The sequence below is a fragment of the Uranotaenia lowii genome, chromosome 2 (assembly GCF_029784155.1).
Source record: "Uranotaenia lowii strain MFRU-FL chromosome 2, ASM2978415v1, whole genome shotgun sequence".
In the NCBI taxonomy this organism is placed as follows: Eukaryota; Metazoa; Arthropoda; class Insecta; order Diptera; family Culicidae; genus Uranotaenia; species Uranotaenia lowii.
The window spans coordinates 300186679-300204675 of NC_073692.1; the positions used below are offsets into that span (position 1 = coordinate 300186679).

The window sequence follows — 17997 nt, forward strand, 5'->3', positions numbered from 1 at the left end:
CCGACGACTTCCAAGACCCCAAAAACTAATGTAGTATTGTCAGAACCAACTGTTCAATCAGGACTGTTCAAGTTGTCTGACATTTTGAATGGTGTTTTCACGTTTTTCAACGCATCAGAATCGATCAGGGGCATTGTAACCTCAATGCTACCTGTTGTAAAGACATTTTTAAAGCAATTGATGCAAACTTGGCCCCTTCTTTTAGTGTTTATCTCTCTCGATGGCTAATTTACGCCCAGAGGTCGGAGATATCACTGTTTTACAGTGGAATTGTCGTAGTCTCATTCCTAAACTGGATTCGTTCAAATTTCTTCTTCATGAAACTAGTTGCGATATTTTTGCCCTTTCTGAAACATGGCTTTCTTCTCAATTAAACATCTCATTCCACGATTTTAATATTATCCGTTTGGATCGCAACGATTCTTATGGAGGGGTGCTTTTGGGGATCAATAAGTGCCACTCCTTTTATAGAATCCACCTCCCTTTATCAGGAGGAATTGAAGCTGTTGCATGTCATACAACTATAAGAGGTAAGGACTTATGTGTTGTAAGTTTGTACTGGCCTCAGAGAGTTTCAGTGGATCGAAGTCACCTAGAGGACCTGTGCTCAGTGCTCCCTGAGCCAAGGTTGATCCTAGGTGATTTCAATTCACATGGAACTGTCTGGGGAGAACAAATTGACGATAGTCGTTCTATTCTTATTTATGACATTTGTGACAGTTTCAATTTAACAATTTTGAACACGGGTGAAAAAACACGGGTACCTAAACCTCCTGCAAGACAAAGTGCAATTGACCTCTCGCTCTGCTCAAATTCATTATCATTGGATTGCCAGTGGAAGGTAATCCCTGATCCCAATGGTAGTGACCACTTGCCAATCAAAATTACAATCACCAATGGGGCCAGCACTTCAAATTCAACAAATATGGCATATGACCTTACAAGACACATCGACTGGAAAAAGTACTCGGACGAAATAACAGATGCCATTGATTCTATGAATGTTTTACCTCCCTTGGAGGAGTACCACTTTCTTTCACGTTTGATCCATGAAAGTGCACTTTGCGCTCAAACAAAACCCATCCCAGATTCAACTGTTCTTCGAAGGCCCCCAAATCCATGGTGGGATCAGCAGTGTTCCAGGCTTTATAAGGACAAATCAAAAGCATTCAAAGATTTTCGAAAACATGGAACCCTCGTCCTTTTTGAATCATATGTTTCCCTTGAAACCCAGTTCAAAAAATTGGTCAAAGGGAAAAAGAAGGCGTATTGGCGAAATTTTGTGGGTGGTTTATCACGAGAAACATCCTTGAGTACCTTATGGAAAGTTGCACGGAGCATGCGTAATCGATCATCTACAAATGAAAGTGAGGAATATTCACATAGATGGATATTCAACTTCGCACGGAAAGTCTGTCCAGATTCTACACCTGTGCAAAAAATAATCCGGAATGTGCCTCCAGATAGGTGTGGTCTGGATTCCAGCTTTTCGATGGTCGAATTTTCACTTGCCCTCCTCTCTTGCAATAATTCAGCTCCGGGAATTGATAAAATCAAATTTAACTTGTTGAAAAACCTCCCGGACGCCGCAAAATTTCGCTTGTTAAATTTATTTAATCAATTCCTGGAGAACAACATTATTCCCCAAGAGTGGAGACAAGTGAGAGTCATCGCTATCCAAAAGCCTGGAAAACCAGCGTCCGATGCGAATTCGTACCGTCCAATAGCGATGTTGTCTTGTATACGCAAGTTGATGGAGAAAATGATTTTGTTTCGTTTGGATAAATGGGTAGAAACAAATGGTCTCCTTTCAAATACTCAATTTGGGTTTCGAAGGGGCAAAGGGACAAACGATTGTCTTGCTTTGCTGTCTTCAGAGATACAAATGGCGTATGCAAAACGTGAGCAAATGGCTTCAGTGTTTCTAGACATAAAGGGAGCTTTTGATGCAGTCTCAATAGAGGTGTTGTCAGACAAGTTGCATTCCCGAGGTCTACCTCCTCTTTTGAACAACATCTTATACAGCTTGCTTTGTGAGAAACATTTGAACTTTGCTCACGGAGATATTGCAGTTAGAAGAACCTCATACATGGGCCTCCCGCAAGGTTCATGTTTGAGTCCACTTTTGTACAACTTTTACGTAAGTGACATCGACAGTTGTCTCTCTGAAGGCTGTACTCTAAGACAACTTGCAGATGACGGCGTGGTGTCTGTCACAGGATCTACTGAGTCTCATCTGCACAGACCTTTACAAGATACTTTAGACAGATTGTCTTCCTGGGCTTTGGGGCTTGGGATTGAGTTTTCCCCCCAGAAAACGGAGATGGTTGTTTTCTCTAAGAAACATAGACCTGCTCAACCTAAGCTTCAACTACTAGGCAGAACGATCACTCAATCGAGATGTTTCAAGTATCTTGGGGTTTGGTTTGATTCCAAGTGTACCTGGAGAGCTCACATTGAGTATCTGAAAGGAAAATGCCAACAAAGAATTAATTTTCTCCGTTCAATCACTGGCACCTGGTGGGGAGCCCATCCAGAAGATCTTTTAAAATTGTATCGAACTACGATTCTCTCAGTGATGGAATATGGTAGCTTCTGTTTCCAGTCAGCTGCCAAAACTCACCTCATCAAACTCGAGCGTATCCAATACCGTTGTCTTCGCATCGCTTTGGGCTGTATGCCCTCAACGCATAACATGAGTCTTGAAGTTTTGGCAGGCATACTCCCACTAAAAGATCGATTCAATTTACTATCACTTCGGTTCCTCATCAGGTGTGAGGTCATGAACCCATTACTTACTTACTTAATGATCCCGCGCCGATCCTCCGGTGCATAGGGCCGTGGTAAAAGACCTCCACTGTTGACGATCCGGAGCCAGCGTCTTCACCTGGTCCCAGTCAAGATTCTCGTCGACAGTTCGGATTTCAGCGGCTAGGCTTCGCCGCCACGAATTTCTGGGTCTGCCTCTTCTTCGATGACCTTCTGGATTCCAATCTAGCGCCTTTCTGCAAATCTCGTTTTCATCTTTTCGCAGCGTGTGCCCAATCCATCTCCACTTACGTTCCCGAATCTCGATTTCTAGCGCCCTTTGATGACACCGGCGATGTAATTCCTCATTCGAGATCCAGTTGCCAGGCCACCAAGCGCGGATGATATTCCGCAGGCAGCGGTTTACAAATACTTGCAGTTTTCGCGTCGTCACCGCATATGTGCACCAAGTTTCGCACCCGTACAGCAATACGGATTTGACGTTTGAGTTGAAGATTCGGATTTTAGTTCGTAGAGAGATCTGGCGTGACCGCCAGATGTTTCGGAGACTCGCAAACGCAAATCGGGCCTTTCTGATCCGGGTTTCGATGTCTTTCCTGGTACCACCATCAGGCGTTATCTGGCTACCAAGATACTGGAAGCACTCCACTTTCTCAACTTGTTGCCCAGCTACCATGAAACTGGAGGGATTTTCTGTGTTGATCTCCATCGACTTGGTCTTTCCAACATTGACTTTGAGACCTGCTGCCTTGGAACTTTCGGTGAGGTCGTCGAGTTTGCTCTGCATATCTGGTTGTGTTTGGGCTAGCAAAACAATATCGTCAGCCAGGTCAAGGACGTTCAGTTGCTCCATTGTTGAAGGATTCCACGGCAATCCTCGGTTCGGTGCACAGTCAATCGATCCAATCAGAATCTCATCCATTACGATTAGAAAAAGTAGCGGTGATAGAATACATCCTTGTCTCACTCCAGCAGTTACCGGGATTGGTTCGGACAAGACACCGTCGTGCAAGACCTTGCACGAAAATGCCTCATACTGTGCTTCGATGAGATGGACTAGTTTCTCTGGGACCCCTCGTCGCCTTAGAGCCGCCCAGATGTGTTCATGGTTAAGTCGGTCGAATGCTTTTTCGAAATCAACGAACACCAGCAGAAGAGAGTCCTGGAATTCGTTGATTTGTTCCAGTATGATTCGTAGCGTTGTGATGTGGTCCACACATGATCGTCCGGATCGGAATCCAGCTTGTTGCCGTCGGAGTGTAGCATCTATTTTCTCCTGGATCCTGTTCAGAATCACTTTGCAGAGTACTTTGAGGGTTGTACAGATCAACGTTATGCCTCGCCAGTTACCGCACTCTGTCAGGTCTCCTTTCTTCGGGACCTTTACAAGAATACCCTGCATCCAGTCGGCCGGGAATGTTGCAGTATCCCAGATGTCAGCGAAAAGACGGTGCAACATTTGTGCTGATAGGGCAGGGTCGGCTTTCAGCATTTCAGCAGGGATGCAATCGATCCCAGGTGCTTTGTTGGATTTCATGTTTTTGATTGCCGCTTCTATTTCAGCCAGCGAGGGCGCTTCCGAGTTGACGCCATTAATGCGACTTACTGTTGGCGCTTCGAGCTGCGGGTTTTGTTGGCCATCGCTATTCGTGACTTGGAAGAGTTGTTCGAAGTGCTCAGTCCATCGTTTGAGCTGATCTGTTCGATCGGTCAATAACTGACCTGCTCGGTCTTTCAGCGGCATTCTTGCATTAGTCCTTGCACCACTGAGGCGGCGAGAAATGTCATAAAGTAATCGGATATCTCCATTGGCGGCGGCTCTTTCTCCCTCTTCGGCTAGGGAGTTTGTCCAGGCTCTCTTGTCTCGTCTACAAGCTCGTTTAACTGCCTTTTCCAGCTCCGCATATCGTAAGCGGGCGGCTGCTTTGGCTGACCCGGTACATGCCTGCTCAATTCCGACTTTCGCCTTTCTCCGATCATCGACCATCCTCCAAGTTTCATCCGACATCCATTCACTCCTTCTTCCACAAACTTTACCGAGAGTACCATGGCTCGTCGTGATAAAGGCATTCTTGATTCCACACCACTGTTCTTCGACTGTTCCGTCTGTCGGCAGCTCCGAGGCTCGGGATTCTAGCTGTTCAACGTATGCCCTTTTCACCTCTGGATTCTCCAACCGGCGGACGTCGTATCGACACCCGACTTTCTCCTCGCGCCGTTGGACACGCGCAACTCTCAGTCGTATCTCGCCAAGGACGAGGTGATGGTCAGATGCAATGTCTGCGCTTCGTTTGTTGCGGACATCAAGAAGGCTCCTTCTCCATTTTCGGCTGATGCAGATGTGGTCAATTTGATTTTCTGTTCGGCCATCTCGGGATACCCAAGTGACCTTATGTGCTGGTCGATGGGGGAAGAGCGATCCGCCGATCACCATGTTGTTGTTGCCACAAAATTCTACAAACAGCTCTCCGTTTTCGCTTATCTGTCCTAGGCCATGGCGCCCCATGATGCGCTCAAGGTCCTGATTGTCGGAGCCAATATTTGCGTTGAAGTCGCCCAAATGGATTTGAATGTCACCCTTCGGAATTCTCTCAACCACGCTGTTCAGTTGACTGTAAAACTGCTCTTTCTCCTGCAAGTCGGCAACGTCAGTTGGCGCATAACACTGGACCATTGTAAGGTTTCTAACCCGTGTTCTGAATCTGGCTACGATTATTCTTTCGTTTATCGGTTCCCATCTAATGAGGGCCGCGTAGGCCTGCGGGCTTAACAGGAAACCAACTCCTCGTTCCCGAGTAGCATGTTCTCCTCGTATGCCAGAGTAAAGCAGGACTTGCCCGGATTTTGTCTTGTGTTCTCCAGTATTAGGCCAACGGACTTCGCTCAGTCCCAGAATTTCAAGCTTGAGGCGGCTAGCCTCTCTAGCAAGTTGTTCCAGTTTGCCTTGTTGGGCAAGGGTTAAAACATTCCAAGTTCCAATTCGTGTCCGTGTTTTCATGCTAAAAGTCGTCGCCAAAGTTCCAGGTCGGTCATTTCTTTCGGATTCCGTAACAATTTCAAATCGGGAACAGTAGGTTGTTAGCCTAAAGTCCCTATCCCGCGATGGGGCTGCCATCTTGGACTTAGCTGGCGGGAGCCGCATTTCATAAATTCAGCCGCTTGCTGCAAGACAGACGCTGTTTGAGCCGCCCCTGACCTGGAGAACAGACGCTCGGTTGTTGTTGCACGCCGCCCCTGACCTGGGGAACAGACGCGTGCGGCCACCTTCTCAGTCTGCATGCGACCAAAGCATCCACCGGGGTTGGGTACCCGATCTCCGCTTAGGTTACTCGCACCCCAGCCGGCACCGCGGGGAGGTAGAGATAGGAGTTGTGAATAAGAGGTGATATGACCATGAACCCATTGGTGATTGTAAATTTTGAAAAGCTTCTCGAGCAAAATCTTCAAACTAGATTTATGTCTATATACCATGTCTTCATGTCGATGCAGGTTAATCCTTCTGCGTACTCTCCAACTCGTGTTTGTAACTCAGACTACGACAACTCTTCTGTCCAGTTTGATTTGTCTATGCAGCAGGAGATTCGTGGAATTCCGGATCAACATCGTCCACTTCTGATTCCAAGAATTTTCAATGCTAAATATAGACACGTCGATGCTGATAAAATGTACTTTACCGATGGGTCTCTAATCGAAGAATCAACAGGATTTGGAGTGTTCAACGAGTTAACTTGCGCCTCTTATAATCTCCAGTCACCATGCTCTGTATTTATAGCGGAGTTAGCAGCTATTCACTGGGCTTTGGACAGCGTCGCATCACGGTCTGTTGAACATTACTATATTGTAACGGATAGTCTGAGCTCTGTCGAAGCAATACGCTCAATAAAACCGGGAAAGCACTCGCCGTACTTCCTCGAGAAGATACGGGATATATTGAGTGCGATTACAAGACGTCGCTTTACCATCACCTTTGTTTGGGTTCCCTCTCATTGCTCGATACAGGGTAATGAGAAAGCAGACTCTCTGGCAAAGGTGGGGGCGATGGAAGGCGACACGTATCAACGTGAAATCGTCTTCAACGAATTTTACTTTTTGGTTCGAAGAAACTCTCTTGTCAACTGGCAGCTGAAATGGGATGAGGATGAGTTGGGTCGGTGGCTCCACTCGATTATCCAAAAGGTAAGCCTTAAACCCTGGTTTAATAGATTGGACCTGAGTCGGGATTTTATTCGTATATTCTCCCGTCTCATGTCCAATCATTATTCCTCAGACGCGGTACTCTATCGTTTTGACATTGCTGGCAGCAATTTGTGTAGTTGCGGTCAAGGTTACCATGACATCGAGCATATTGTTTGGTCGTGTGAGGTCCACCTTATCGCCAGAACGAATTTTATAGACTCCCTTCGGGCCCGAGGAAAACCACCCAACGTGCCGGTGAGGGATGTGCTGGCTATGCTTGACTTGGACTACATGTTCGAAATGTACCTTTTCCTTAAAGCTATCGATCTTCGCCTATGATTCTTTTTATTTTTCACGTTTCCCTTTCTATCTTCCTTTTCCTCTAAAATAAAAGTGTTAAGCTAAGAAATAAATTGTAAAAAAAAACGAGTTTGGCTCCTTAAAGCATAAAGGTATGAGCCGTTTCAAATAAAGAATTTACAAAAAAAAAAAAAAATATTGTAATAAATATTTTTGTAATATTTTTTTTTATGTGATAAGTTTTTAAAAGTGATAAAAAAAGATCTTCAAATCACATTTTGTTAAATTTTTCAAACAAAGTTCAATAACTTCGAAAATATTTTTCTATGTGCTAAAATGTTGCCAAAAATTTCAACAATTTTCCATGTCCTTTTTAAATGTTATGAATTTAATTTCTTAGTAATGTTTTGGTTTGTTTCAGTTTTCATAATGGATTCAAATAGATGTTTTTTTTAGATTTTTATTTTTACGATCATTTGAGCATGCCAAATCAACTTAATAGATTTAATCTAAGCTTTCAAAATTAGCGTGGTTTCGCCACCTTCACACGAGAGAGGAGATCTAAAATCATTAGATTGTGTGTTTAACCTCTTTAGCCTGCTCGCATCCAATCAAATCAGCATGAGAGGCCACCAACAGTCAAGGTCAGCTCATCGCCGTCGTCGTTGCCGAATTTCTATTGGCCTGTGTTTGGCCGATAGGAAAAAGTAAGTTTGCCCCCATCTCGATTGACTGTGACGAAGCCACAGACGCAGAAATGAAGTCCGTGTAATTCCATAATTACGCGTATAGAAATAAATTTGCGGAAACACCACCGTGCCAGATTTGTTCATCGAATACCTACCTACTCTACGTGGTTTTTACATTCACCAATCAAGCAGCATCTTTGTCTTTCAGAGTTTTTTTTTTGCGCTGGGCTATGTTGTCATATTGTAGTTTTTCATCGTCTTCCATATTGTTTTATAACTTCAACTTTTAGCATATCTGAAGCTCCTATACAATCTGCCAATGCTTTCCATGTGCAATAAGGCGTGTCAAACAAATTAAAAACTATCTACGATACAGTGTTTTTATTCCTTTTGTTTGTATTTTTAGTTTATGATCAGATTATTATTTCAAAAATTATCAACAAAATCTACAAAAATTGAAAACATATAAAATACACTTTTTTGCTCTTGTAAGCAATAAATCTCGAGTGAGCTTTTATTATGCCGTATGAAACAAAATGTAAACAAACAGTTTTATTACGAAAAATAACAAAAACTGACATAAACTAGTCGCAAATTCTTTTCATTTAGAATATTTGTAACCTGGACAACATATTTTATATGTGCAAAAAGTTTAAAATATTTTTGATAACTTTTGCAGCAGTTTTCTGTGAATTCTCAAGATGTTTATTTGACGTAATGAAAGCTCCCGCGAGAAACATCTTATTTTAACTTAAGGTTAAAAAAAAAACACTTCTCTCAAAAATCAACAAGTCCTCTTCCAGAAACTCAGTTGTGATGGGTTGCAAACGTCAAAACACACGTACGTACAAACATACACCACACATGTCCCATCATCTTCAGCACGATCATCATCATCAGCAGCATCATGATCGCGCGTCGTTGTCACGCTGAGATTTCGACGGTTATTTGTTGCCAGTTGCTGGTCGTTGTTGTTGTTTTGTTGATGTTGAAGACGAGCCCGCCGATTCGCCGTTCAGGAAGGTTGCCCCGAGTGACTTTCGGATTTTAGAAAGGAATCTTTTTGGGATCCACACAACTTACAAATCGTCATCATCAGCCAGCAGACAGCAGAAGACATAAACGCGACGCTGTTGTTGGCGCGGCTGCTGATGAACATAATTTGGAAAAAGGCTAAGCCAAGATAGTTCGTTTTGGATGCTGCAATCTTTTTTTTCCCCTCTGTGTATCCACAAATTTTAGTAATTAGCCGGGGAGAAGGTTTAATAAATGTGACAACTATCGAACTTCGACATTTGTCCGACCAACAAAACGGTTTGGATATAACTTCGAAAAACCTTATAAAACAAATATTTAGAAAAAAAAACTAATATCGTCCTCATCTAAACCAAAAGCCGAACTATAAAAAAGAAAAAGCGCCCGAATAGGGACTTGAACCCTAGACCGTTGGATTAAAAGTCCAACGCTCTACCGACTGAGCTACCCGGGCCGATGATTATGATGGTAGTTAATAACTGATGGATTCACTTCAGTCAACTTTTTCTCGTGGGTAGTGATGAGTCAATCAGATTACGCTGCTGGAGAATAAAAGCAAACACACTACGTTCATGTCTGTTTAGTGGCTTTTTAAAGAAGTGTTAATCGTTCAACTATCGAATTACTGGATTTAACTGAAGTTTCCTTGCACGCAATTATGTTTTTCATTACATTATAATTCAATTACAAGTAATAAACAAATAGCAACTTCAAGTTGTTGAAACCTTGGTAGTGTTGATAAGTATTTACTCCTAACAATAATATTTAAATTAAAAAAAAAATCAAATTATCTCGTGTACATTTGGGCAGGTGGGTTGATATTTTTCAAAAGCCCACGCTCAACCCAAAAAGGGGTCAAAAATCTTACTTTTTATGTCCACGTAGTATCTGAACGGAGTTTGAGGTGTTAGTAAGTAAGTAACGATTAGTTTGCCTTCAATTACACAGGGAATCGAGACGAGCAGGGGCGCAACGATCGAGGTGGTTAGACCAAGTGGAGCGTGATCTGGCGTTGGAATGTCCGTGAAGTTAGAGAACGGTTGCCATGGACCGAGTGAATTTTGGGAATATGTCGTGAGACGGAAAACAATTAAATAAAAAAGAAAATACAGTGCGAAATAGAATTTTTCTGCTTATGTTTAAATAGGTGATTGATTTTTGAAAGATTTTGATTTCTGAACTCGAATCTATTGTCAGATTTTTACTATCACATCTAGTTTAGGTTATATGGTGTTTAAATGTTTTCCAATTCTTCAGTTTGGAGTGAAATCAATTATTTAAAGGGCATAGGAGGAAGTGTTCCTAAATGTGCATTTATTTGATAACATGCGCATACTGTCGATTGACGAAGTGGCTGATAGATCAACATATCTAAGCAGGTTGAGGGTAATCCGTTTTTGAAACATGGAATGGAAATTTATTTTTGTTCTACAACTTCAAAAAAAAATTTGAAAATTTAAACAAGAGTGTAATCAGTTTAGTTAAAATATATTGAACTTTAATAATCGTGTGTACAGAGCAGGGCCGTAGGAAGAACCGCCTCATGGGGGGGGGGGGGGGTGGTCATTGATAAAAGAAACTTCATAAAAATAATGGGTTTTATTGGATTTCTCACTTTTAACTTCTATAACGTTAGCCATTAGTTTTTCAAATTAAATAGTAAATTTTGAAAATACGTCCCAAAATTTTTAAAATGATTAACTTAAGGTTGCTAAACTTTCTAACCATACGTATTCGGGCCGAACCCAGGAATTTATATACAAGTTTATAAAAAATTAGAAAAAAAAATTCATAAAAACCTTACAGCAGTGTTTTAGGCTATCTTTCATGATTATTTTCATAGAACTTGCTGTAAAAATTGCATTTCGGAAGCATACATAAACGAAAATTAACAACACATTTTTTTTTAACTTAAGTTTTGGCAAATAAAGTGAAAAAAAATCCGGGCTTTTTTCAATGAAAATCGGGTATCTGGGCCGGAACGGACTTCTTTTCAATTTTTTTTTATTAAATATCCGGGCACACCTGGATAAAATCGGACAATCTGGCAAGCTTAGGTTATCTACATTTGTAAAGCCTTCATTTTTTAGTAACAAAATAAAAACTTACATTGATCGATGGTAGACATTTTTTGATTTTCTCAAGAGCCTGATAGATTTTCTTTATTTGATTTGAGGAAAGAAAACGTTTTATTAAAATCCTTTATTGTCTTTTAAAATATATGTTCAAATCAAATAAGCTAAATCTACCAAACTCTTGGATATATATAAATAATATTGGTTTTTGGTAAAAATAAATCAAATTTTCAAAACTAAAAGTAAGAATCTTAAATTTTGCGCTAGAATCTGATTCTTGCTACCTGGATCCATATTCAAGATTTTAGTTTGATATTTGGTTCTTGAAAAAACAGCAATATCAATAATGTTATACAATACACTAAGCAAATATGAAATTTCCTGCAGATTTTTTACTTCAAAATTACATGTTTCTTTTTCAGCAAATTATGTTTAGAAATAAACCGATTGCTTAGCTTAAATTCTGTGGAAATTTTTTAATACAGTTTTTTTTTAATTTAACAAAACTTGCAGAATAAACTCAAATTCCACTTCAACCTTAAATTTCAGCTGAATTGTCTTCTTCTTCTTCTTCTTCTTCTCACACCAACATGGCCAAAACTTGTAGGCATCCTGGAAAATGAAAAACTTGCAATCTTAATTTTTCTTTTCGACATAGTATCTTATACATAGAACATGCATTGCAGATACTACTACGGCCAGGCCAACCATGAGATGTAAAACGCAAAAGATACAGGTTCAAGGGAGGAAAGAAGCGTGGAGCTCCCTACCAAACGCTTCATATGATTATATAGAGTTTTGGCTATTTGGAAGAATAATAAGATTTAAAAAAAAAAACAGGATAAAAATAATACAGAACGAGCTCACCAGATCAAAGGGAAACGATGACTACGGAAGACACAGAAATAGATTCAACTCCTGTAAAAAATTTTTGGAAACGTGACTTGACTGGATCAGGTGAAATTGGGAAAACTGCCGGGTTCGCTTCTTCGAAGGAACCAAGGCTAGATAGTAGGTCTTCTTTTGGGAGGGGCACTGGTCGGTTCCATTTCTCGTATTTCAACCACCAAAAAAGCTTCGTTTCTCGAATTTTTCACCAATATCACAAATTTAAGAAAATTTTCCTGTCAACAAAATTGTCTGCTTTCTTCGCCCACAGCCTACCAATAACCCTCAATTTCAGCTGAATTGTGAATAAAACTGGTTTTGCATAACATATGAAATTTTCAAATTGAATTGGATATTAAAATTGTAAATTTGCAATTTGAATTCCTCAGCTATTCTTGTGATTTAATTTATAGTCGTCTTGATATTTAACTCATTAATCTCAATTATTAGCTGAATCTGAATTTTTATTATTATATAGTTTTGAATCTGAATTATGAATCCGAATTCAAAATTTCAATTTTGAATCTTTTCGAAATTCGATACGATTTCTTAAATGAACAAAAAAAAAAAAACGATTTCATATTCCAGATCAGAATTTAAAATACAACCAAAAAGTGAAATTGATTCGCGCAGTCAACCCCTTCAGACCTCTATAATTTAAATTCTGATGTTTTGGGTTCAGTTTATCGGACTTTCGAATCTGAATTTCATTTTGAATTTCGAAATATGTATCTGGTTCTGATTTTTCAATTTTGGATCGCCTTTTCTAAGGATTGTAAGTTAGAATTCTGCATAATAATTAAGTTAAAGAACAATGAATCTGAATATGAAAGAAAAATTTAAAATGGATTTTCATTTTCTTTTTTTTTTTATATTCAATTTTTTTTATCTTACTATTGAAAATTAATATGAGTTTCGAATAGCATGAATCAAGTTTTGAATGAAATTCTTGATCTTATTTGAACCAATATTTCAAAACAGCATTTCATTTCTGATTTCTAATGTTGATTTGAACTGTAGATCAAGAATTCTTAACTGGATATAGAATGGTAAAAATGAAAACCGAAACACAATTTTGATGCTTAGATCAAAATTTTTCACAGACTTTCCAGATCTAGTTCAATGCCATTTGAAATTTTATCAACAAGCGAGACAATTTTGAAAAATTGTAACAGAATGCTGAATTAGGGATTAGTTTTCACGGGTTTCGCATCAGTTTTGAATCAAGATTGTTACACTTAAATAACCTTACACAATCATCAAAATGTGATTAAAAATTTATAATTTTGGTTGTAAAGTGGAAAACCACGCTTGCTGTTCCTAGACCTTCATGGGGGGGGGGGGAGTTTAATCCTCAAACCCCTCCCTCCCCCACGTTCCTACGGCCATGGTACAAAGTATGTAAACAAAACTGTTCATGGTTGTTTTTTTTTAATACATCTGAAAATCAGACATTCAACTGAATCAAAGCAATCGAAAGCTTCCCTTTAATTCAACTACGGTATCGTGGTTGTGTTAAAGAGAATCATTCGATGGCTTCGATTCAGTAGAATTATTCAACCAAGTAGGCTCACAAAACATCATTGAGCAGAAATTCAACAAATTCAAGCTTTTAGCAAAGTTATAAATGATAAGATATTGCAATAAGAGGCAACTTTTGAACGCCTATATCTGGCAGGTTAAATGCCTCCATCAAGAATTTCTGCATTGAAATGAAAAATCTACGTTCTAATTTCAATTTTACAGTGAAAATAGACGAGCTTAATACTAATTCAGCTTTAATGTATGCTTGAAATTATTTTTTATCATATTTTATTAAATTATACGAAAATATTGAAAGTGGAATTGAAATAAAGCTTAAAATATGTACATGCACATTTAGCCGCCCGGTTTCGGAAATCGACTTTTTTGACTACTCTTACTGTAAAATCAATTTTTCGAAAACTGTTAAAGATTTTAACAGAAAAATTGCTCTAACGTATACCAACAAGATGTCAATTGCATATAGTTTTCAAACTCCTATCTATTGGAATATGGCAGAAAATGAGTATTCTCCTTAGTATGCGCTTTTGGCCCGCCTTTCTCTTACTAAAGATTTTAAACTTTTTATCAATTTTTTTAAAGACTGCAAAATGATTTGACTTATACTTTAAAAAAATGTAAAACTTGACTTTTGTTTTAACGTTTCTTTAGAATTTCGTCAAAATTCCCGTATTTTGTACGAGGAAAAATGAACAAAAAGCAAAATTACCCGCAGTCTTCAAGAAAGTTGGTCATTGACTAATTGTTTACAGTTCTTTTGAAAACATACAAAAAAAAAATTTAATTTTTTTTCCAATTTTCAAAACTTAACCCCGAAAAAAACACAGAGCTGATAGAAATAAACTAAATTGCATTCAACGCCTCCAAATAAGTCAACATCAGATCATAAATTGCAACTCGGAAAATGTAGATTTTATTTCTTTATGAACAGAATTTATAAACTACCAAACTATACGAACAACCAAATTTTATTTTAATCTTTTTGACATTCTTCTTTGAATTAATAATTTGGCTTTTGTCTCTCTTTTCTAGATTCAGGAAAAACCGAAATTTTCTTGAAAATTTCATTTAAAAAAATTATAACTACTTCTGCTGACATCACTGAAAGACGTTTCTAAGTATTTGATACTTAAGATTTTAAATCATTTTAGAACTTTGATAAAGAGTGTAAACGGCTTATGCCTTTTTAAATACAAAGATTCTCAAACATTCTTCAATATATAAATTATTTTTTCAAGGCACTTCTGAAATAAACAATATTTAATCATCCGTAGCGTTTTTCTTAAGAGTTGAAATTACTCGGATAAAGTTAATCATACATAGACCTTTAACCATTATCTATAATAAAGGTCGGACTGGATTTTACGTGCCCCCCATTTTTTTTTTGTAATGGATAATCGAATTCGACGGAAAATCAAAAAAAAAATGTTAAGCCCGAAAATACCAAAATTTGGCATTCTCAATCTCGGAAACGACTGGACCATATTCTTCAAAATTTGTATTTTTAAATTATCGAAAGTGTTGTACACAATTATGTAGAATTACATTTCATTATAAAATATATTATATTTGAAGTATACTTTTTGGTGAAGCGCCTTCGCAACAAGCACAAAAACGAGATATCTTGTATTAAGTCCGCAATGTGTTAATAGCGGCAAACGGAAAAATTGTGCCACACAACAAAGTTTAATTATAGATATTTTTAAAACAAAAATCAATTTGTTTTGTCGCCTTCAAAAAATTTTCAAATTGAATAAAACTTGTTTTTTACTTTATTCAGAATTGTCAGATATACATGAAATAATAACTTTCTAAATTATATGGAATTGTACAATTTTAATTTTTGAGAACATTCATCATCATCTTAAACACTATTCCTTCCCTGAATGAAGTTTCACATAAATACCGTTTTATTTTCATGTAGGTTTGTTAGTTCATCTTTTATCAATAATTGATTTAATTAAAAATTAAACAGTTTTAATACTTAATATCTGCATATCACCAAATCTAGAGGTTATAGAAAAAATCTGAAAAAAAATCATCTGAGAACTACCAAATCAATCATTAATCGCAGGCACCAAAATGCTGTTCATTTGTATTATCAATGAAATTCTTTTAATATATGTTTAAAGATGGTAATACGTTTTTATTGAAAAAAATTCAATCTTAAATGTTAAAAACTTATCTTTTTCATCTTAATATTTTGTTTAAATTTTCAAATAAATTTATGAATTTTCTAGTCTAACTATGTAAATTTTTGAAAATTTTTTAATAAGCTAGTCTTTGTTTTTTCAGTTCTGATTTTTTTTTGTTCTAAACGCATTGTCTTCTTGGAAGCCTATAAATCTAAAATTTTCAATAAGAAAAACATGGTTTCTACCTTTTGTCCTTCCCACGATCCAATATTTCAATTTACGATGAAAAATGTTCAGGGTTTGACATTTTTCACTTTAAAAGCTGCTCTTGATAGTTTATAAACGTTTCTCTTTTTTTTCAAATTTTAAATAATCTTCTTTTATTCAACAACAAGACAACAATTTAAATTCATCTATGAAAAGTTAAAAAAAGTACTTAATTAGAAATTGATATGTTCATTCAATATTTACAACAAAACTTGAAATTCCTTATTTTTAATTTCATCAGTTTCTTAATAATCATTCAAGAAATCACTCATTTCGTAACCTGTACTTGGTCAGTATGAGATTTCAATAATTAAACATGATGAGTAGGAGCTTTCAGAAATTAACATATTATTAATGTAAAAGTTTACTTGTGAGTTCAAATTTGATGATTGTCTCTCAGTTGAGAATTTCCATGTCGCGATATTTTTTTTAAAATTCAAGAAACTACAGCGGAATGTTTTAATCAACTCTTCAAATGGAAATGTGGAATAAAGTAAATTAAGATGATTAATAACTATAATTATGATGAAAATGATAATTATCAATAATGTACATGCTAAACAATATTTGATCATGGTTAAATCCTGACCTGATCTGAATTTATTTTTCTTAATTCAGGTTTAATTTCTTTGTTAAATATTGTGTTATATTTTATGTATTTGATTTCTGTAGATTGATTATTATTTCCGAAGCTTTAAATTCTGGGTTTATTCGAATTGTTTGAGTCGCATTCGTTTTCTGGTGTTTTGGAACTATTTATTCTTTTTCAATATAATTTTATTCCAAATTTGTAAACTATACTGCTAAGAATTTATTTTTAAGCACATTCCCAGTATAGATTTATTTATTTATATTATTTTATTTACATAGTATTCCCAGTATAGAATAACGAGCATCATGTTGAATTATTTATTGATGACTTACCAGAAAAGCATTGATTTTAAACTTTAATTTTATTTTTATTTTGAATCGTTTTTTTTCGAGCTTGTGTGATGGACATGTTTAAGAAAATGGTTTTACAAATCAGTTTTCTTTCTTATTCTGCCTTTTTGGTGTTACTTTTATTTATAGCATTAAATTTGAATTTTGAAACAGCCCCCCCCCCTCAAAAATGGACGGGTCCTTCACACAGGCTTGGTATAACTATCCACTAAAACCTACATTCGGTGAAGAAAAAATGCTTCAAATGCTAAAATTACAGATTTTATGTAATTTCTTCAGTTTTGTCTGTGATTTGAAAAACATTTCTTTATATTTTTCAAATCTTACTATACGAATCATCAGTAAGAACGATAAGTTTTTGAATCAAGGCTTGAATCGAGTCTAAATTAAGCGTGTAGTATAAGGTTTCCAAAAATTTTTCAGCACGTATCCAGGCCGGACAAACCGGGCAATTTTTATATAAAAACCTGGCAAAAGCCGGGCATTCGATTTCAAATTGACGATCATAAATCCGGGCAATATCCGGGCAAATTTTGTGAAAACTCAGAAATTCCTCAACATAAATCAAGAAAAAAAATGAAAAAAAAAATATATTTTTTATCAAAACCCATCGATAGATTTTGAACCGTATTTTAGGCTTCCAAAAAACCTTTCATGATTATTATCATAAAATTTGCTCAAAATATTTCGTTTTGGAGATGTTTGTTAATTTTGCCAAATAAAGTGAATAAATCCGGGCAAAATTCGGGCATTTTTTCAGAAATCCGGGCATTTTTTAATAAAATCCGGGTAACCGGGCCGGGTCGGACTATTCATAAATTTAGTATAAAATATCCGGGGAAACTCGGATAAAACCGGGCAATCAGACAACCTTAGTTTAGTATGTTCTCCATTGATCACTTCTTGAACTTTGATCTGTAATTTCAATTTTAAGTTCATTGGAAGCTCTCAACGTCATCTGGAGGCGGTAAGGACCACTTTGAAAACCACTATTTTATTTTCGAAATGTAATTCCTAACTGACTATAAACACGTTGATGAAAATTAAAGATCTCTAAACAAGTTGAATCAAATCACGAGTTTTCTTGAAAATGAAGCCTAAAATTAAACTTTTCAGAAGTATCAGCATATCTTTGCTAATAACTTGTAATGAGCCGTTAAATTTATATTGCTCAACTAG

The 17997-nt window shown here is 37.1% G+C and overlaps 1 protein-coding gene and 1 non-coding gene across 3 annotated transcripts in view; both read right to left on the reverse strand.

Moving 5' to 3' along the window:
• Window positions 1–17997, reverse strand: part of LOC129750057 (Krueppel-like factor 3) — a 582531-nt gene that overhangs the window by 489415 nt on the left and 75119 nt on the right. The window lies entirely within an intron of this gene.
• Trnak-uuu (transfer RNA lysine (anticodon UUU)) lies at window positions 9351–9423 on the reverse strand. Its single transcript has one exon. It is a non-coding gene; the product is annotated as a tRNA-Lys (tRNA).